The 22,165-nt window shown below is 38.9% G+C and overlaps 1 protein-coding gene and 1 long non-coding RNA gene across 3 annotated transcripts in view; one reads left to right on the top strand and one right to left on the bottom strand.

The window, feature by feature from the left end:
• Positions 1 to 22,165, top strand: part of LOC144022422 (nuclear factor of activated T-cells, cytoplasmic 1-like) — a 71,724-nt gene that overhangs the window by 45,465 nt on the left and 4,094 nt on the right. The gene's annotated exons all lie outside the window — the stretch shown is intronic.
• Positions 16,331 to 18,763, bottom strand: LOC144022349 (uncharacterized). The gene is made up of 3 exons (XR_013284306.1): positions 18,354 to 18,763; positions 17,898 to 17,984; positions 16,331 to 17,816 (listed from the first exon to the last, which is right to left on the bottom strand). It is a non-coding gene; the product is annotated as an uncharacterized LOC144022349 (long non-coding RNA).

Here is a 22,165-nt window from a genome sequence, read left to right as displayed (position 1 = left end):
GATAATTGATTAGTTGTCAATTAATCGAATAATTGTTGCACGTATAAATTCAGCCAGGCCAGTCTGTTACAAAGTGGAGACTGATTTTAGAGAATGTAGTGTACATCGTAGTTTTTCTTTTCTTTTCATATTTGCATTCATGCAACACACCTACTGTAAAACCATGTAAAATGAAATTTGTTCTCAGTGTTACCAACATTATAGACTGAAGTTCTCATTTCATCCTGAATAATCAAATTAAGGTGAAATTGCAGCTTTAGTTTTGATTTCACCTTGGTGTCCTTTTACACAGATGTCCAGTAATTAAGATGCGCCAGAAGTCCATTGAAATGCCAGGTTAAAATCGTGTAACCTAGTTTTCCCTTCCCCACTACTCTATCCGTTGTCACTTAGTGGGCTCAATCCTTCTTCACCCAGTGGCCAAATGTATTCTATCGGTGATTACAGTTGCATTAGGGACGCACAGGAATGTGTATCGATTGACCCCGGACAGTGTAGAAGCACCATGAAAAACCTCAGTATACTACCGTTTTGCATCACCTGTCAACTGCTCATGCATTCTGCGGTGAGCTCCTGGAGTCCTGGTAAGTATGCGGTGGTAACGGCATACTCCAAAGGCATCTGTGTGCTCCCACTTCTCTTGCAAACTCCTCAAATGAGTCTTAAGTTAAAATAAATAAGATTGGAAGGTAGCTCGCAGTGCCTCCTGCTTCCCTTCTCCATGCATTACGGCTGTGCCTTCGTGAGCTGAGCTCTCCATTAGAGAGCAAGACAGGCGGATGACCTCACCTCAGCAGCAGTGATTTAACGCCAGGGATGCAGCATTGTGTTGCTCCTCAGCAATCGGGGGCTGGTGATTTGGAGTCCATGGGCGCACACTTGATCTTCCCCAAGAGTGCAGCGCCTCCCACGCTCCAATGCTTCGGCCTCCAGCTCTCATCAGGCAAAGGAAATGTGCCTCTCTGGCCAGGGCTAGATTTTATATAGCCCTTGAGAAATCATTCAACTTATCAACAGTGAGCTACTGTACCACAAGGAACACTGTTAGCATGGCGGGAGTCTGAGCTTGAAACCCCATGACTGCAATACACAATCTCCAAAGTAGATTTTGTTTGCCGCTTGTACTTGTTGCGAGAAAGGCTGAATGCAATACTCCCGCTGCCGGTTTCCGAAACACGGCTCCTACCTAAACATGGCTTTCAACACAACAGCATGTCAAATGTAGCTTGAAGACTACATGCATCAGATGCAATGTGAACCTATACAACTGAACATACAAGTTATCCAATGTGGAACGTCTCAGGTCACGTACAATCTGTTTCAAGGATGATGCTAGACCTTTTTTTATGTAATTTGAAATACGGATGTTCGATATCACTTTTTTCAGATGGACACCAGTATGAGTACTCAACTCGAGTAGTCACAGTCGATACCAATACCAAGTACCGATACCACTAGTACTTATGATACATAAAATAGCAATATACTGTACATCCTAATATATATTTTTTTCTTAATATTGCAGGGAAATAGTAGCAATTTTATGTGATCCTTTTCCATTTGCTCATAATATACATCTTTTTATAAAACACAATAAAATGAATTTAAACAAATGTGACCCGCTCCAGCAAAAGGGTCCGCATGTCGGCAGACTCAATCTAGAGATATGGGCGATATTAGACAGTTGGACATTTTTTGATTTTGAGATTTCTCCACAAATAGCTCCCTTGAGGTCTCTCGTTTCATTTCCAAGCAGCACAAAAGTCAAAATTGTAATAGAAGTGTATGAAAATAAGCAATTATTAGACAGTATGCCTCGTAACTCGGGGGCGTGTTTTTAGCCTGCTAGCTAGCTAGCACTGACCTTTTTAAAAACAACCCGACTTTACTAGCCTCAGACGAAATCTTCAAAGTTGAGGCTGATTTCATCTCTTGAGAGGTCAAACTTCTAAATTTTAGAATCTAAATCGTTAAAATCTCGGACGATGACCTTGCCTGCTATTGGAATTGACTTTCCACTGATATATGAACAGTTCCTGAAAATTTCAGGTTCATATTTTTTTCCTAAGGTACTGGTTGCTATGAACATTTGAAAGATGCAAGTACCAAAACTTTAAAGCCCTTTTTCTCAAAACTAGGAATTTCCACCTTCTAACATTAAAACTGCTGTAACTTTGTCAATTTTTGAGCGACATCCATGTATTATATAGCATTTCAAAGGGAATTAAGTGGAGAATTCAAATATATCAATATCTCAATTTTGATTTTTTTTTTTTTTTTTTTTTTTTCTAAGAGCTCAGAATTGTTCATTCGGTAGTCTTACCGATTCAATGTCTTGTCATCATTGCTCTTTTTTTTTTTTTTCTTTTTTTTTTTTTGTGTATGTGTGCGTGCGTTTGCGTGCGTGCGTTTGCGTGCGTGCGTGCGTTTGCGTGCGTTTGCGTGCGTGCGCGTGCGTGCGTGTGCGTGCGTGCAAATACGTATAAATTTATACTCATTCATTCACCTAAAACCTTATAAATATCCCATTACCCTTCGCCTTAACCAGGTACTTCAGAATCTTGCCAGAGTCGTGAGGTTTAAATGGTCAGGAGACCAGAGAAAAGGTCAGAAAAAAAAAGAAATAAAGAGAAAAGAAAGGTAAATCAAAGTGAAATCCAGCACCGACCAAACACTTCCTGCCTTCCCCATGATTACAAAATCAAAGTCTTACGCCAACCCCGGAAGCCTCTAAATTCCAGCAAATTTAGCGAGATCTCAAGAGCCCAGAGGAAAAACTAAAGAGAGGAAGGAGGGAAGGATCGATAAGGCAGAGTGAGATCCATAGAAGCCAGTACATCCAATCCATCAAAGTGAAGTCCAGCACCAACAAGACCCCTCCTGCGTGGTTAATTTTGATTTTTTTGGCACATATACAAATGTTTATAAAACACAATAAAATGAATTTAAATACATTCTTAATGGGCATCTGTCAGACACGTGTCCCTTATGCTCCTGATTGCTAAACAGCCACAAGAAAAAGTGTTATCGAAAGTGGTGCTGTCGCGAGTACTGATAAGGCAGTACGCAATAAGATAAGGCAATAAGATAAGGCAATAAGATAAGGTAATTAGCCCAATACTGCTACCTGGTATCGGTACCCGTGCATAATTCAAAATAAATGTTTCCCATAGAAAACAATGGATGAATTGCATTAGCAGTGTAGAGACTTGATTGATGGAAAACAGGTTTGGATGTAACACTAACAGCAAGGATGCCATCTGTGGCCCACCAGCTATCTTCAAGCGGCCCTCTGCATATCTTTAAAAAAAAAAAAAAAAAAAAGGTGTTTTGTGTATGTCACCCTGATGTACTAGACTACATATACTAATAAATATGACTTAGAGCGAATTATTTAAAAATAAAAATAAAATAGTCACAATATTTCTCACCACACAAAAAAACGTATCCTCTACTTTCTGCTAACTAAGATCCTCAAATAAACACTCCTCTTAATAAATTGTCATCTTATTAATGATTACGTATTTTCGGTTCTGAATGTGGAAAGAAGTTCATGGCAGGGGCGAAGCTATTCTAGTGGGATATAGGGATGCGGGCCACCCCAAATCATGGAAAACCCCAAACTATTTTCCTTATCTCCTATGCCTGCATGTGGCCCTCAAAAGAAAAAAAAATTGACACTCGTGCTTTATATGTTCAATGAGCTGAAGTCTCACAAAATAAGCTGTGGTCTTGTGTGGTATCGAGTACCGCAGTGGTTTCCTCTGTTAACATGTAAAAAATAAAAAAATTAAAAAATTAAAAATCTCAAAAAATAACGGATGGATGCATAGATATTTTTTTAAACCATATTCAGATATTTTCACCTTGTAATTCACCATGAATTGGATATATTTCAAGAAAGAATTCTGTGTGATATAATTTTGCAACATATTCACAGGATGTGTATATGTGTATCGAGATACAGGTGTGTGTATAGCAAGAGAAGAATGCTGACTGGGCCAGACATTTGGTCCTGTGAGGCTCCTTGCAGTGTGTCCTGTCTTATTAGCTGCTGTCGTGATTGGTGATATCATGAAATGCAGCTGAATGCAGCACAGTAGTGCTAATCAGAGGGTCAGATTTGTACCAGCTGCCTCTCTGGGACACAGAGGACCCTTATTCTCCAAAACAAAACAAAACAAAACAAAAACACTCACATATAGCAGCCTCAGTCAATTTCTGACAGTTAACATATGTGCTCTGATTGCATTGCATTTCAGGGTAGTTTAGTTGTGATTGTTTCCTCCTCCATTCATGGTTTCTGCATTTGCAACTCCACTAGGCTTGTTTTCTCAAGGAGAAAATCAAAATGTTGTCAAATCCCCTTTCCCTTCGGGAACAAAAAGGGGCATTCTATTCTTGTAGAGGATCTCCGTCTACCGCTGATGATTCTGAAAGCAACTGAGGCTTTCCTCATGGAAACTTTTACACATTCTGGAACGTTTCCCAGACCCCAAGACTCTCCAAAACCCTTAATGATGATTGAGAGTGCGTCCACACCACGCTGAAAACATGCTGAGTCGATAACATTGGAGTGTGCCGCAAGGCTGGCTTTAGGATCAGAGGGGAGGATTGAAAAGATGGAGTTAGGGGGAAGGGTGTATATTAAATTCAAAGTTGGAAGTGTCTAATGGGACTAACTAAAGCGGAGTTGCTTAAATACTGTATGATTTTTATACTTCCTGTCTGTCAGTGGAGTCAGCAAGATGTCTAAGTATTCATCGGGCAAGTGACCCCCAACCTTTTAACCTATGTCCCCTTTTATGAAGGTCAAGAATGGAGAAATGTCTGTTGGAAAAAAAAAAAAAAGGCTGTGGTTAAGTGCAATGCCAAGAACACAGCCCTCTAGACAAAGTGATATTGACAGGTACCAGAGAAATGGTGATAGCTTTTATTATTAATGACCGCAAACAGGATGTAGGTATTTTACTATTGTTGTTATTGATGCCTTCTCATTAGAATACTGTTTTCCTGGCAGACTTAAACATGACAAGCCATAAGTAGAAGACTTTGAGAAACTCTAAACCCCAAAATAATAGTAATATTTATTTTCAACAAACTAGTAGCCTTTTTTTCAATGCCTCATAACTGTGATGTATACAGACTGTATTTCTTCAAATACTATATTTTTTAGGCGCTCCACAATATTAACACATAGGTCTATTTTAATGTTTTCATACACAAGGTGTACCGGGTTATAAGGTGCATTATCTTTGTGATGCATTGTATGTTAAAGGGCTCATTGAGCCATTTTCAGCAGTAAAAAGTTAATATTTTGTCTATAATTAATGTGATAACTTCATTATTTTTCATGTAGAATACTTTTGTTTTTAAATACTATTAAAAACACGTTTTTCCACTTGCTATTGACTGAAGATGACATCACCTGTGCTGAGGAAGGGGGTAACGACCAATCATGGCTCAGTTTACTGACCAAACCCAGAAAACAGGTGAGCCAAGATTGGTCTTTACCTACTTCCTCAGCACAGGTGATGTCATCATCAGTCGACAGCAAGTGAAAAAAAAATAGTTTTCGAAGGTATTAATTGGACATGAAAAATAATGAAGTTATCAATTCATTCTGAACAAAATATGAACTTTCCACTTCTGAAAATGGCTAAATGAGCCAAGTATCCCTTTTAATAGTTTACATTATTCTAATGATCAGAGTTGGCATTCCATAAGTGCCGACAGACTGTCTGTCAGTCCGTCAGTGACAGCCTCCTGTATTTCTAACGAATCACTAGAAACTTTAAAAGAAATGATGGTAGTGGGTTTTTGTCCGTCAGTGTAATCGTCAATTAATGAAGTAGCATTTGCCATAAATAAAGTATCATTCCTTTGCTTCGAGCAGAGAAACGGAGGTGATCCAGCAACAGACGAAAACAAAAGTTTGAACATTGCTAGTCAATTTGGTGAGCGGTGGTTATGTGATTACTGGCTAATGCTAAACGTTATCTTGGTGGAACGTTCCAACAGCTGTAAACAATCAATGCACTCACCATTATCCAACCTTTTTTGCTCGGTCCCAGCAGCTATTGGAAGTGTGCTGACTGAGTCTGTTATCTCGTAGTCCCACATTGTAACACTGAAAACGCACAACTCACATTCGGTCCGACCGCAGCAGTATTTCCCATAATTCTTAGACAGTGAAGCAGGAAATAGTTGTCGCTCCGGTATGATGAAAACATGGACACCTGCTAGCAATTTGTTGTACAGTAGGCCTACTGGCGAGAAACTTGGTTTTTCATAACTGCAACGGGATAAGTCATGGATTAGTACATTTTCAATAATAATTACATTATGAGAAATAATGATAAAATAAAATACAATATATGTTAGGAATGGTGACTGAGAGTGTCGTGGTTCACTTGGTTGAGTCAGGAGCAGCCAGTGTGAGTTCACTTTCAACTCAGTGACACTGTGAATGTTTGTCTGTCTCTCTATGTGCCCTGTGATGGACTGTCCAACTGACTGACCTGTCCAAGTTGTAGTCTGCTTTTTACCTAAACTAAGAATTAGGCTAAATTGAGTGCAGCTCTGCATAACATATACAGTAGAGCAGGGGTGTCCAAACTTTTTCATTTGAGGGCCACATACAGAAAATCAGAAGGACGCAAGGGCCACATAATGTTATGAAGAGAAATTGTGTTTCGTCCTGAAAATTGTACAACTAATTTATTTGTGCTTTTGCATATTTAGAAAAATGCTACAGTATATAAACCAATGTATTTGCAATATGGCAGTAGGGTTATTAAAGTTCCGGAATTTTTCATTTTAGTTTTATTTAGTTTTTGAGTTTTATTTTTTATTTTTTTTATTTAGTTAGTTTTAATTAGTTTTCAGGGTTGTTCTGTTAGTTTTTGTATTAGTTTTAGTTCTTTAATAAATGCTTAGTTTTAGTTTAGTTAGTTTCAGTATTAGTTTTAGGGTTGTTTTTTTTATGTGTATTACTTGTGCACAATATTTAAAAAACACCATGGGCGTGACGTCATTATTCCGGTTGATATAAAAATAAATCTACTAAAAATAACATTTAAAATCATCCCCAAAAGCTCATGCATTCAATTAATGACCAAAGACTAAAACGAAGGACATTTTTGGAATAATTATAGTTAGTTTTATTTTAGTTAGTTTTGTAAACATAAAATGTAGTTTCAGTTAGTTTTCTTTTTTTTAAAAAGCATCTTCGTTTTTATTTTATTTTGTTAACGAAATAGTTTTTTAGTTTTTACATTAGTTTTAGTTAACTAAAATAACCTTTAATGGCACCTGTTTTTCGATACCCTCCCTTCTTACTTTGACCATCTCCAAACATTTTTGTTTTGTTTATTTTATTTGAACTGAGTCAAAAGTCATTTTTAGCATATCTCGCGGGCCACTAAAAAATGGATGGCGGGCCGCAAATGGCCCCCGGGCCGTAGTTTGGACACCAATGCAGTAGAGGGACATAAGTAACATTGTGGAGCAAACACATGAGGGTGGAACGGCGATTTAAAACTCGAGATCTTGTTTACAATCTAATAGTTGTGTCCTTTGTTACTTTTAAAAGGAAAATGAAGAAATTATGTGTTGGAGAGTTGAGCCACCATGTCACTTCAGTTTAGTGGAAGACCTTTGGATTACCCTCCGTCCCCCCTTACATCATTTATCACCATTGGCCGAACATAAGAGCCTTTAGATTCCTGGTAGTGATCAGCTTGCTTTTTTGTAAGACATATTTGACACTACTGTCAGGATTGTGTGCACATTGAACAAATAACTGAATCTAAGTGGTTACATATGAAAGCGGCAATGGGGTCACGTCGTACGGATTACATATTTTTCAAACTATCTGGAACATAATTAGTCCTGATCAGATGCATAAAGATTAATGTGTAAAATCAATCCATTCATTGCCCAAATGTGCTGGCTTGCTTTTGCCTGCGTGTGCACCACAGCCCTGGCAGAAGAGGCAAAGGATCTGGTCTGGTTTCAATTGCACTGTCATAATATCCACAGTCACTAACAAAGAATGTGTCTGCTAAAAAACTACACTTAAATTATCCAAATAAATTGATTTTCCCATTAATCTGGGATGTGACACTCATAAATTGCCGATGTGATTTTTAGGTTCGGATTTTCAATTGCTAGTGTTTATTCTGTAAAAACATCATCAATTTGTCAGATTTGCTACTGGAGGAAGGTGTAACTTATTTTCTATAATTCACCCAAGCTGTGTCGAAAAAGGAACAACACACTTTGGATAGAGTATGAAATACAGCTTGAAAAGTACAATTGGACTTGACTCAAGAACGCTGTTGATTCAAGCAGCTCGAGATATTTGAAGCTCTGTTTGTTAAGTTAATCACGCATGACGTATCTCATACACTTTCTCCTGACACAGCCGTTTAGAGGGTCGGTTTACGTGGCTCACATTCTGAGGTTTAGGGAACACAAGTCGAAAAGCCGCAGAGACACACAGATCGTAACGGGTCAGGACTCAGACAGGGCCTGCGGCTTGGCTGGGATACGAATCTGTGTACACAGTATGTGTGATCATGCAGCTACCACCTCGGAATATGACAAATGTCAGTGTGGTTGAGCGCAATGACAGGATGATCATGGAGGGAGTCTATTTCCCATGAAAGCTTTATGTTCCTTATCTGCGCCTGAGTTGTGTTTTTGTGTTCATTTTTTTGTAGTGGGTCCACTTCTACCCTTGTAGTCGTCTTTGAGTTAACGACCGAATGACTGTGTGACTAAGCTGCTTTATATGTTGTTCTAGCACTACTGTTCAACCACTGTTCCTATTTGGAGATCTTGCTGAAAATGCCACAAATGCTGCAGAGGAACAGAAACCATACATTAGCCTTTAATGGAGGATATTTCCAGTTGGCAATGAGAATAGGGAGTGGAAAAATCATAGCAAATCTCAGCACATTTGGGTGAATCCACAGACCTGCAAGAAAGTCACCGTTATAGTACCGACACAAGGAAGTCAAAGTTCAGAAGTGCAAATTGCCCACTTTTAAATCAACTGAATTCATGTGTAACTTCTCTAAAGCTGAAATTAACATTTGGCCACAGGAAAAACAGAAGAAAGTGAATTACTGAATGAACTGGATTGCTTTTAATGTGGAAGTAAGTTATAGCATCAGTAAACAGAAACAGGTCTCCATTCCAGACCACTTAATAATAGCTCCTCTCTGTCTGAAATGTGTTCGCTCAGTGAAAAAGCATCCTGCTGCGCAGATGTCAGGAAAAAGTTCGGATTCAGTTGTGGGAGATAGGGAAAGCCCTTGGGTTTGCAACACTTGGCAGAATTAGTAACACCCTGAAAGAAGCAGGCGGAAATCTGGAAGAGGTAGTCATAAAGCCAGCAAAAATATACACGAGGGGAGGTAGTCTTGATGACTTTAAATATAAAAAGTACTATCTGAAATAGTTTGCAGAAGTGTGAAACAAATTTACGGGCGCGCTTTCAACGTTACACTCTATTAAGGAACCCACTACATTCATCTTGACAGGTAAACACAAAGCACAACTGTCAAAATATTGAAGCTGTCAGATCATGCAGTCGTTCTGCAAACTTGCCAAAAAGTGAATCAAATGTTTAAACAGAGTTTTTAAATGTTAAAACTCTATGTGCTGATGGACCTAAATTAGAGATAGGAATCTGGAAAATTTTGGGTCAGAGGAATTTCATCATATCCTCACATCCAGGAATATTCAAATAGCATGCGAAGAAGCAGGTCAGCCATATGAAGACGTGAGACGTAGACACAGACAGGCAGACTGAGAGGGAGAGAGGAAAAACTGAGGTGGAAGAAAGTTGCTTGAGATCTTGGTGATTTTTCCCTGGCAGCTTCTCCCATCGCCTGACACATGCACGTGTGCACAAGCACACACTAACTCAATGTGCCCCCTTTGGGCATGAAGAAATCTAAGAGCGATAAACGGCAGCAAAGTTAAAGATCACAACTAATTTCTTTGCGCCGTAGGGACCTACAAAGCAGTGGGTGAACGTATTTATTTTTGAGGAGGGAATGATCATAACAACTGACATGCAATTGTCTTACTGTTGGCATGTGACCCACTGCAGCTATTAATTGCAACAGGCCCCCTGACACTCCTGATTGTATTTGACCAAGCTCAAAGCAACATTCTAACAAAGAGGCAAATAATTTTATGCTCACTAACCTTTTTTATTTAGTCAAGAAAATGGATTCACATTTAAAATGCAGACTGTATTAAACACTGAAGTACAAGAATGTTTACCCATCCATCCATCCATCCATCCATCCATCCATCCATCCATCCATCCATCCATCCATCCATCCATCCATCCATCCATCCATCAATCCATTCATCCATCCATCCATCCATCCATCCATCCAGCCATCCAGCCATCCAGCCATCCATCCATCCGACTGTAGGCGAAAGTCTACGCCTGGTCAGTCGCAGGGCACATATAGAGACAGGCAACCATTCACTCTTTCATTCGCAGTTACTGAGAGTGAACTGCACACTTCCTGCATCGAAGTCAGCTGAATGAAACATTACAACATTAGTAACTGGGAATTAATTTAAGTCAATGAAAAACTGAATCATTGTCATTTTTTTTGTTTTGTTTTTTTGTTTTGCTTGAATTCCCTCCCATGATGATCCACCCCCGATGGCGTTAAACAAAATTATGTCGCCATGTCCTCAACTTACATTCAGAAACAAAACTCCTATGGAGAAGAAATAGCTAAAATATTTGAACATGAAACAAAAAAAAAAGGCCATGGTCTTGAACAAGTTCAGAATGTACCCCAAGGAAAGACCCCACTCTGTGTCTTGTGCAATTTAGGCTTCAAGGTCAGAGGGCAGCCTGCACAGAGCATTAATCATACAACAGTTCAGCACATCCATCTGCATCCCAAGAGCTGTTTAAAAATTGAAGCCATGTTCATGTGCCCAGTAGGAGTTTTGTAAGATTTAGGTACCCTCAGAGTAATAATGAGTGTCTTTTCTGTGACTTTTGACTGCTTGCGTGTGGAGGAGAATGTTCTAGATTTGCCAGAATCGTTTGAAATCCTTGTGATAGGTGGTTTTACAAATCAGAACAAACTTGACCTAAAACCAACCAGTGCAAGTAGGAGTAAAAATTGCTCTTGTCACTGTGGGGCTTTATGTATTTAAGAAATGTTAACCAAAGGTCACACTTTGGTTACACACAGACAAAAAAAAAAAAAAAAAAAAAAAAACAAAAACAGAAAAAAACAAGTTACAGGAGGGAGTCAATCTAAGCCATCTGTCTATGATGGATAGTAAACAATAAAGCGTGCACTGAGGTTAACCTTGTTGGACAGGGAGAACACTGTTTCTCTGTGTATAAATAAAAGAAAACAACTTGAAAATCCCACCTTACAACTAACATGCGACAGGTGATTTAAAGAAGCTCAAGCAAATGTACAAATGCAGCTATAAATCATCATCTTTTCCGTCGCACAGCCAAGCGCTCACTCAGATGAGGGAAACTGGCTGAAGTATGATTGTTTCAGTATGCTCATATTCGGCATCAGCCTCCACAGGAGCATACGTTTCTAATTCTGAATCCGGCATAGTGAATTTATAAGATGGTTGAATGATTTTTATCATAAAACTGTTCATAATCAGCCCTACAAAAACTTTTAATCCGTCTCCTTTCATTCCTCAATCTTACAGTCATATGCTGCTCTCTGTACAGTGGATACAAGTTTACACACCTATATATATATATATATATATATATATATATATATATATATATATATATATATGCTGGAGCCTATCTCAGCTGGCTCTGGGCAGTAGGCGGGGTACACCACCCAATTAACCTGCCATGCATGTCTTTAGAATGTGGGAGGAGACCGGAGTACCCGGAGAAGACCCACGTGGGCACGGGGAGAACATGCAAACTCCACCCAGGAAGGCCGGAGCCTGGACTCAAACCCGAGTCCACAGAACTGGGAGGCGGATGTGCTAACCACTCATACCGTGCCCCAACTCAATACAGTGCATTAAAATATTATTTTAGGGGGACAGTAGAAATAACTGAAAAAAAATGTTGCATTGTTCAGGATTAAAGGAGAAGTCTTTGATGTTAAAATTGGAAATTACAACTTTAAATTCAGGTCAGGGCTTTTGATAATGTTTAGTCATTCAGAGAAGGCCTTGAAGTCCCTGACAGCAAGCCACTGCAATCTGCAACTGCCACCATTTGCCACCATGTTCCTCTGATCAACCCTTAATAAAGCTGAAATGTTTTAGTAGGCTTTTCCTGATATTTGTTTGCTAACGACTTAGAAACGGCTGGTATGTCCACTTCATTATCCACGATTACTTTGTGTAACAGATGCCAGCTATCTTAGCTATGTGACAATCTGTTGAGTAAATCTCACTCTCTTACCTTGATCGCCTGAGATTTTGGTAAAAACAACACAATATGGTGCTCAAAGCACCATATTCACACACATAACGGTCGCCAACCGCCATGGAAGAGGCTGCTAAATCTCACTGGGAGCAAGTGATGATTCTTGTTCAGTGACACTTTGTATGGTCACCGAGGTTGAGGATTGATCCCACAACCTTGAGACAGCCACTTGACCATCGAGCCATGCCATTTTAACTTCCTTGGCTAGCACGTCCAATTCAATCAGTGGAAGTGTGTGTATGTGTGGGATCACCATTACATTTGACCAGTTACACAATGAATGTTCATATGCTAGCATATCCATTACATAACAAAACTTAGAACAAACCATGAAAAGTGTTATTATCCAGCCTCATAACGTAGTATTTGTATTGGTAAATTTTATGATATGATTTATACATTGGCATATTTCCTGGTCAGCAGAGAAAGCAGCAGCCTCCATGTATTGTAAACACCTCTTCCTTATCCTCCTTCGGGACCACCCTCTCACGGGCACACCCGCAGCCTCCTGGGGGCTTGGAGGAAATGAGAAGAAGAAGAGGAGGAGGAGAGGGAAGTGATGCTATGAGACACGGAGGCAGGCGAGACAGGGAGAGGCACATCAGTTGAGTGCATGATCAAAGACAATAGGTTATGCACCACTGCAGCCAAAACAAGCACACCAGAGGTGGAAATTTCACTGAAGCTCTTTAGATAATCCAATTTGGGATATTGCTAAGGTCGGATCACATTATTATTATTTTTGAAGTTATTTTTGCAATTTTTAAGTGAACAACTATTCACATTTTCCAAGGTCAGATTTTATTGGGCTTGGCTCCACCCTGAATTTGTCGCCAATCAATCACAGGGCACATTACACAAACAACCATTTGGACTCACATTCAAGCCTCTGCACAATTTTAGGCTACATCCGTAATGAAATGCATAACAGTGTACCCACAAAGGCTTTTTACGTTTCATCGTTTTAGCAGCCCGAAAAATATATTTTTCCATGGTTTCAGTGTGTACAGTTCTAATGTCGCCACGCACGAACACTGCCAACATTTAAAACAACAATGCTGGATTATCCTGTCAGATGTTCTCTGTTTGGCGGTGATCTGGCTTCCGTTCCGAAGCAGAAGTTGTAGCTCGTCGTCACTCCGCACTCATCTTCTGCTCTTTTCTCTTTCCCTGCCATGTTGCGAGTATGACTGTGTCCAAATGTACACACTACTCCCTTTATAGGGCACTACTCCGGGTCACACCATTTTGTAGGGGTGTCCGAATGTCCAGGGAGCAAAAATGTAGGGCATTCAAAATTACTCATACTGCACTTTGAAAAGTAGTGAACATCAATGCTCACTCAAATGGTTGAACTATGGAAATAATTTGTTTTAGTTGAAAATGTGTACAACTAAGGTAATAAAATAGAATAAAACATTTTCATTCACAATAATTAGTTGAAGATTTATGCGCCGGTGCATCATGACATGTACGGTGGTCACGTGATATGTGACTGTGACGAGAAGAAAGTAGTGAGCTAGCTCGCCGAATCGCCAAACAGAATTACATATTAGATCACTTGCAGTGCGGGACTATATAGTGAATGAGGGGTTAGCGTTTAATTCGGACATCGCACAGGCTTCTTATTCTCTGTTTTGAGTGACTTCCTGTTGCAGCGTGACAGTGCCACATCATGTCTGGCATATGTACTACAGGGTTCTGTTTCTGTGTAGCCAAATTAAGAGTCTGCAATTAACCAACCATGCACATTTTTGCAATGTGAGAGAAAACAGAATACCCAGAACATACAAAATGACCCAGGTTAAGGCTAAGTCTGAGGTTGATGTGCTCGCAATGTACTGTACTCTATTTATTTATTTATTTATTTATTTATTTATTTATTTATTTTTGCTTGTCATTAGCTTTTTTTTTTCTGATTGGATGAATTTGGCCCCTGAGAGTCATAGCATATATTGGTGCGTACAGGGACATAAATGTGATGACAAGTTTACTTAAAAAAATAAATAAATACACAAGTGATTTTTTTTTTATGAGTGGCGGGGGGTTCTTCACCCATCTTGATCTGAGGAAATACTTGTCCCCAAAGTGTCACATGACTTGCTTGAGACTGAGAGTTATAACTTTTTTGTTTAATGCCTCTGTTTTCTGTGCCAGTAGTAAACTGTTTCCTCAAGAAAGTCAAGAATTTAACACTTAAACTTGGCTGTGGAAATGAACTCCCTCTAGGCCCAAAGGGATTACAGTGATAGATTAGAGAATGTCTACTGGCAAAACCTTAATTGATTTGTGAGGCTTTTTAGCATTAACAAAATTGTTTGTCTCGTTCAAATGAATCTTTTTATATATACCCACAGTATGTCTGTCTGTTCTGTCTGAGGTCATTTTAAAAATTATTGAATGTATTCATTTCTATTTTTATTTTCATCTTCTGACACTTGACCCCTTTTCGTTTTTCATACTGCTCTTATCGACATAGGATAAGTGACGTTTTCAGAGGCTCTCCGCCCAGCCATTTGAGTTGTGTGCGCGTACGTGCGTGTGTGTGTGTGTGGGAGGCAGCAAATTGTCCATTAAGTGTTTCTGCTGAGGCCAAGAGAAGATTTGATATAGTGGGGAAACAAAAGTAATATGTAGCAGGAAATTCAATTGTCTCCCTCTCCAGCAAGTTGGACCTTTAGTTTGGCTTCCCCACCAAATCAATTCCACATGAAGTTCAAATGAGGTTTAACTTCGTCTTACCAGTCTCTTTTGAGTCTTGTGAGTTGTGTTTATACTGTATTACCCAGATTGTATGACACACGTGCAGCGAGAGCTGGATGCCACAATAGAAGGAAGCTAGCTCCTCTTTCTCACAAGGCTGATGACAAGTGTTGAGAAAGCATAGGAAACATCAGCCTTCACGATACAGCATGAAGGTCCATGACCCCAGCAGCTGAAACTTTATTCGTGCAGTGAAAGTGATTAAAGTTCAGGAAGGTGCCTTGCTCTCCTTCGGTATCCTGAGACTAAATGTGAGAACAGAAGTCCCTGGCAGGAAACCTCTGTTACAGCCTTTAGGTCAAAGGTCCCGCTTTCTAAAGTCGGTTCAGGAGCTGATGGAGGGTGGCGTCACTCTCCGACAGCTCATTGCCAGTCACAACTGATTTAGCTGAAGATCGGGTTTCACCTGCTGAAACTCAGAGCGGCTTGGGGCCTCCAGACCACAAGGTTTCCAATCGTTTCTTTCTACGGACGTTATTGAACCCGAGTGCACAACACTCTTCACTCACAGTTTTGATAAAGACGCTGTAATAGGTCGCTTGCACATGTCGTCACTTCCGCCTCGGATTTCTCGTAGTCGCCATGCTGGGTGGCCTCCATTTACGTAGCGATTCGGTCTAACACGTATCTATCACGTTTGTTTTCTGCGTTTAAAATGGTACATTGTTGCTGCATCGTTGGCTGTTCGAACAAAGCCAAGGGGGAAAATGGTCGGTCTTTTTTCCGAATTCCGAAAATAATTAGGAACCAGGGCCTGGAGACAGAGGAGTGCGGACTCCGGAGGGAAGTCGTTACTTTGGGCTCGTGTGTGCAGCCATCACTTTGTGAGCGGTAAGCTTGTTTACCTTTATTTAATGCATGAGGATTAATAACGTTTCGACCGCCCATATATGGGCAAGTTGCTTATGTTTTGGATTCATGAGCAAGCAAGTTCGGTAGTACAAGCTGGCTAGCGGACGTTAGCCGAAAGCTAACATCGAACATTTTCACCCAAGTAGTGCCAGTGCAAAGTGTTTACTGCTGAAATTGGATTGATTAGTCTTGGGCTTTTAATGCCGATAACATGTTTTTTGGTGGCAAAATGTAAACTTGGAAAAAAAAGAGACAGAAGGGGCTGATGCAAGAAAACAGATCCCCGGAAGCCTACACATCATGCTAAAGAACTTATTCACGGCCACCCTACTGCGGTAAAATAACCAGTCTTTCCATATTTTATTTGTTTATATATTTGTTTATTTTAACAGGTCGCCCTGCGCCCGTTTTTCTGTCCAATCATCCCGACTGGGCTCCAACATTAAAGTTGGGTCCCAAGTTACAACATCTATGTCTCAGCCCAGTCGGTGCCAAGATATGAACGTGCACAGGAGAGACAAGCAAAGAAAAGACGACTCGAAGTGGCAGAGATTGTTGCAGTTATGCAGCCAGATGGCTCCAGTAACCTGTACCCTCAAGTACTGCTGACATCATTGACTCTGGTATGCCACTCAGAATTCATTACATGATATATTGTATGCATGAGTGAATGTTTGTGTGTGTACACGCACCTTATATTTTAGAGACATTTGGAAGTGTTTATAGAAATAAGTATTTGCCTGTAGCAATGTTCATACATTAAAAAATGCAACAAAATGTGTACATTTCTTTTACACTGACAAAAAAACTATACTACTTTACTATATTAAACCTATTACTGGTACCGTATTTTTTTGTGATTTTTTCTTTATTTTTTTCTTTAGGGATCTCATGCCACACCGACTTGATTGCCAATGACATGATGGAAACGAAGGCGAGCATCAAAGCATTGGAGGAGGACAACATGCGACTGTTTGTTTGGCGCTAATAAAGGCAGCGTTTATACAAATTCTATTGTTGGGTTTGTTTACAAAGCTATACATAATACAAATGACAGGATTTGACTCAATGTGCAATATGGTCCCTCTTAAAGTAATGGCATAAATCTCTATTATTTCTAAAAGCACAAAAAATGAAGTGAATAATGATTAGATGTAGTAATTTCAGGGTTAAAAATTGAACTGTTAATTAATGTAGTTTATTTTAGCACAGGTGCCTACCATCCTGAGATGACGGTATGATGTAATGTTGATGGGGTACGCAATGACTTTCATTATGCTATGTACAGAGGAAAAAGTTGCTCTCTTTTAAATTTGTTTAATGTAAGACAAGTACCAGTACTGTTACAGTTTTCCCAATAATCCTTGTTTCACACTTGTCACAAAACCACTGTCCTTTTGGCAGTCTAGATTGGCACACTTCAAGTGATATCATTTGATTTTACAATCTGCTGCAGCACAAAAAACTACTTTATTCCGCGTCTTTGAAGTACATGAGCAAGTGGTAGGTGACAGCGGCTGAGCAGGAACACTGGAAGTCCACTGCTGATCTAGTAAATGCTCTCCCGAGCAGTTCAGGTAAGGAGGGGATTTTGGGAAAAAAAAACTCTGGCTTTTCCAACTGGCCAAAACGAGCGATCTGGGTGGACTCGCTCAATCACACTTTGTCCACACCACAAAGTCGCAGAAGTCCGTCCAGTTAAACTCATCTGTGCCTGAATCTGAAAATATTACAAACATTGTAATGAAAATATGAAACATAGAATTAAATAAGAAACTACAAAAAGTAAAGCCATACATACCTGGTAATACTATTGGTGTTGTCGTGACAAGTGATGGGAATTGTTGCCATCTGGCACCAGACAGAAATTGGGTGTTGTGACAGCCTCCTTAACCGTGAGATCATAAGAAAAGCTGTCAGTATGCTCAGTAGTTACCATGAACACGTTTTATTGTACTGGAAACTGAAACTAAAAATACGTCCTCTGAGAGTGGTTAACCTTAACCATTTAGAATGAGTTGATTAAGTAACATGTAACTAGTGAAAGGGTAGCATTAAATTTAATTGAGCCACGGGGAGGCTGTGCATAGTTACTTTTTATTCTTATACGCTCTGCCATATTTGCCTGTTATAAAATTGTTAGAAAAACCACATCAGGTAAACCTAGCTGTGCATGTAAACACAATGATAACAGGAAGCCTGAGAACAAATCAACATTTTTGTGTGCAGAATTACCAACACCATGTGGTTTACTTACGTGCAACAGCAACCGTTTCTTCTGATGCGATGTTAAAGTTTACACTCTGTATCCACCCGCTTACAAAATAATTGTAAGCCTCCAGGGATTTGTTGGCGTGTTATGGAGCATGTTGTCAACACGAGGTTGGGAAAGATGTCCAGAGATGTCACATTTGGCCAGCAAGCTTTCTCCGTCAAAAAAAAAATCACCCTTGGTCAGGACGTAATTAGGATCAATCCCGCCACACAGAGACACCTTCTGCCTGTATCGTTGTTTTTGATCTTCCGGTAAATCGTGAAAATACTGCGAAAATTACATCAGGTTGATAAGCTCTACCGTGTAACTCGCGAGTGTACCTTGTGAACCGGTGGACACCCAATATGGCGCCCGAAGGAAAAACTCCCATGATGCATTACGATGTGCAAGCGACCTATAGGTCAAATTCAAGCTGAATCCATAATGGCATAACGGTCAAGGTTGGATTACTTATGCTCATATTTTAAATAAGGGTGTCAAAATGAGTGCGTTAATTTTGAGTTTATTTAAATTTCCTTTAATGCCACTCATTTTTTAATGCATGATTAAAGACCTTGGAAAGCCTGTCGCAGACACGTCCACGTCAAAGTTTAGCAGTAATAAATAATGATGCATATATTTGTGGAGACTGGGGTCAAGTTGTATTTTACAGTTTTTAAAATGTGCAGAATTTCACAAGTTACTTCATGTTAAAGATTAGATCGCTCTTAATTAATATGAAAAAAAAAAATGCACTGAGCTGTAACCGCCTTACAAATGCAATTATGCCATCTAGCTGCAGAAAAATGACCTCAACACAAATCAATGTCACACTTGTTTTTTACAGTATAGTACATCCTTTTAATTTTTACTCAATTTTATGAATTATTATGTATTATTTAATATTATTGTATATTATTATGTATGTAATACTGTATCAATGACTAAAAGATGTAGCCATATTTCTGTTTTCCACATTTTTTCCACTTTTATGTTAACAAGTATGAAAACTTGGGAAACATGCTTTATTGTCTATTTTATTGTACATTTATAACTTACAATGTGTGATTAATTGTCAGTTCAAGAGTAGTCAAACTGCGATCGTTCTGAGGGAAAAAAAAAGTGGTATTGAACATCCCGATTAAATAGGTTATATTTTCAATTTATAATGTAAGTGGTGTATTCCAAATTTAGATCACTGGCTTGGATCCATCTGTAAGCTAAGTACTGTGTAACTGACACTTAATTGGGCAAAAAAAATAAAAAAAAAAATAAAAAAAAAATAAAATAAAAAAATAAAAAATAAAATTATCATCATTAGGGATGTAATGATAAGGGCAATATCGTGATTTCGTGATATTAAAACTGCCACAATATCGTCCACGTCATGTTCACAATATTTAAAAGGAACACATCTGTTAAAAAAGTCAGGTTGATTTCCATTTGTGCAGTTCTAGCACCCGCTAGTGGCCAGTTTATTAGTGCAATTTAATTTTCATTAGGTTTGTTTTGGACTTCTATGCTTAAAATCTATGCTAATTGTCAGATGAAGGGGAACCTAATTTGGTTGTGAAGCAATCAATGTGTGCTTGCATTAGCAAGTAAGTGCCTCATTATTATTATTAGATATTGTAGGTGGTTTATATGCATTCCTGTTATGTACAAAAGCACAATATTGTGCTTTTTTTAGTATGAGCTCTTTTTTTTTTTTTTTTTTTTTTTTTTTACAATATTGTGATCTTTTTTTAAATATCGCCAACCCCCCCACAATATTGTGATAATTATCGTATCCTGACCTTCATATCATGATAATATCGTATAATCATAATTCTGACCAAAGCAATGGCCAAAAAACATGCTTTCTTATTTCTGTTACAATCAATTTTAGGCTGAATTATGAAGAGCAGCCAGCTCACATTTGAGTCTCACAGTCGGGTTCTTTTGTGTTTGAATCTCGGCTGATCTGGGTTGAATGGACGGACTTTCAGAAGTAGCAACTCAGTCAATCAGCATATGACATTAATTGTAATTAATTGTGATTAAAATCACAGCTAATACAGCTGTGTTCAATGAAAATGACAAATTGGATGAATGTGTCAGGAATTGCATTAGTCTAGACACCATTTTGACACAAATGTGGTTCAGTGCTAAATAAAACCTGTAGCAGTGTGTGTTCATTCTGTTTCTATTCAAGGTGAGGCAAACCTTTTTAACTTGCTTAACTTTTTTTTTTTTTTTTATTTTGGCCAGTGGCACAAAATAAAGTGTCTGTTGCCGCAACTGTTAAGTGGCGGTGTCTGATAGATGTTCTAACTTATTGACCTTTCCGGATTATATTATCCTATTAGAACCTGAACCAACAAGCTTCCACCTACGCAGCCTCATGTAGCCTACTTTTTTTTTTCTTTTTTCTTTTTTTTCTTTTTTTTTTACTTTTTGGTAGACCGATTTTTGTTCAGAATGCTTTAATCCACATATTGACTCACATACTGGTGTCAAGCTACAATGTGATTTACATTTATTTGAATATGTGCCAAGTTCATTTATCCATTCACGTCTGTAAAGAACATTCATATTTTTGTGCCTCACATATCTCTCAGCTGCCCAAGCATTGTCAATATAGGTCATGCCAGGTTGTCCTTACGCTCCACTGATTGCAAAAGCTCTGCACTTAATGAACAATGTCACTAATAATTGAGTCAGTTTAATGCGACATGTTTTTCTTTTTTCACCAGGGGAATAACGCAGTTCATTTTTCCACTGTTTTTGTTTATTCATGAGAGTGTATCCTCTCAGTTGCAGCTTTCCATGATTAGACAGAGCTACTGAACTAAGTCAGGAAAAAAAGAACCAAACCAAATGTTTGTCCAGCTGTCCACTGAGATGACACAATTAATTAGTTCAAACATGATGTGTAAAATAGCCCTAATTTAAAAGCAGTCCACCTGTCCGTGCTCATTATGAAATCGAATGATATTTTGCAGACAGAGTCCATGTTGAACAAAATGTTCCCAAGCATGTCTGAGTTCCTTAATGCTGCATATTTGAGGTTATCTCATCATTTCACTGAAGGTGAGATTGATTCCAAAATGAAATTCTCTCATACGTCTGCAGTGACACATACCTGACTTTGTCTTGTTTTGTTTTACTGATGCCAATTATTTTTTTTTGGTCGGGGTTTTGCAAGAACTTTGTCATAAGAAAGAGGAAAAGCCAACTCATACATGCAGTCGACCACATTAAAGCATAAAAGATAGTGTTTTTTTGTTGTCGTCTTTGAGGTGACATCTGACCACATCCTGCTTCTGTGGTCCTCACTGACACTGTGCACGTAAAACAAAAACAAATTGGAAAACTTGTACGTTTTGTGTCACTTTAGCACCCGTTTTCTCAGAATGGAACATGATCAACGATGCCAGTGGAAAGTATGAGTTGATAGTGGCAGCATAAAAGGAAGATGCATCACTGAAGTTTCAGTATTGAACAAAGAAAGGATGTGATGGTATTGTTTTAAAAGCAACAGTAATATAAAAGCTATTTGTGGCTTTTTTTTTTTTTTTTTTTTTTTTAAACAAACTTTTATATTTTCCCGTCACTCTTCAGAACTATACCTGGAGCTGTTGCTCACCATGGCTCCAGAGATGAGCAGTAATGTAATATAAAAGTTCGATGTTTTCATTGTTAAATGTGTGCACACTTCCTTCATGCCCTGCAATGGCAGAGCTAAAAATAACTCTGAGCGTGTAATGCCTGTTGAGCCAAATAGAGTTCAAAACAGCCTGCAGTGTTGGCACAGGTTGTGTTTTTCCAGTGGG

Source organism: Festucalex cinctus, chromosome 7 (assembly GCF_051991245.1).
Source record: "Festucalex cinctus isolate MCC-2025b chromosome 7, RoL_Fcin_1.0, whole genome shotgun sequence".
Lineage (NCBI taxonomy): Eukaryota > Metazoa > Chordata > Actinopteri > Syngnathiformes > Syngnathidae > Festucalex > Festucalex cinctus.
This window is presented reverse-complemented; position numbering and strand designations above follow the sequence as displayed.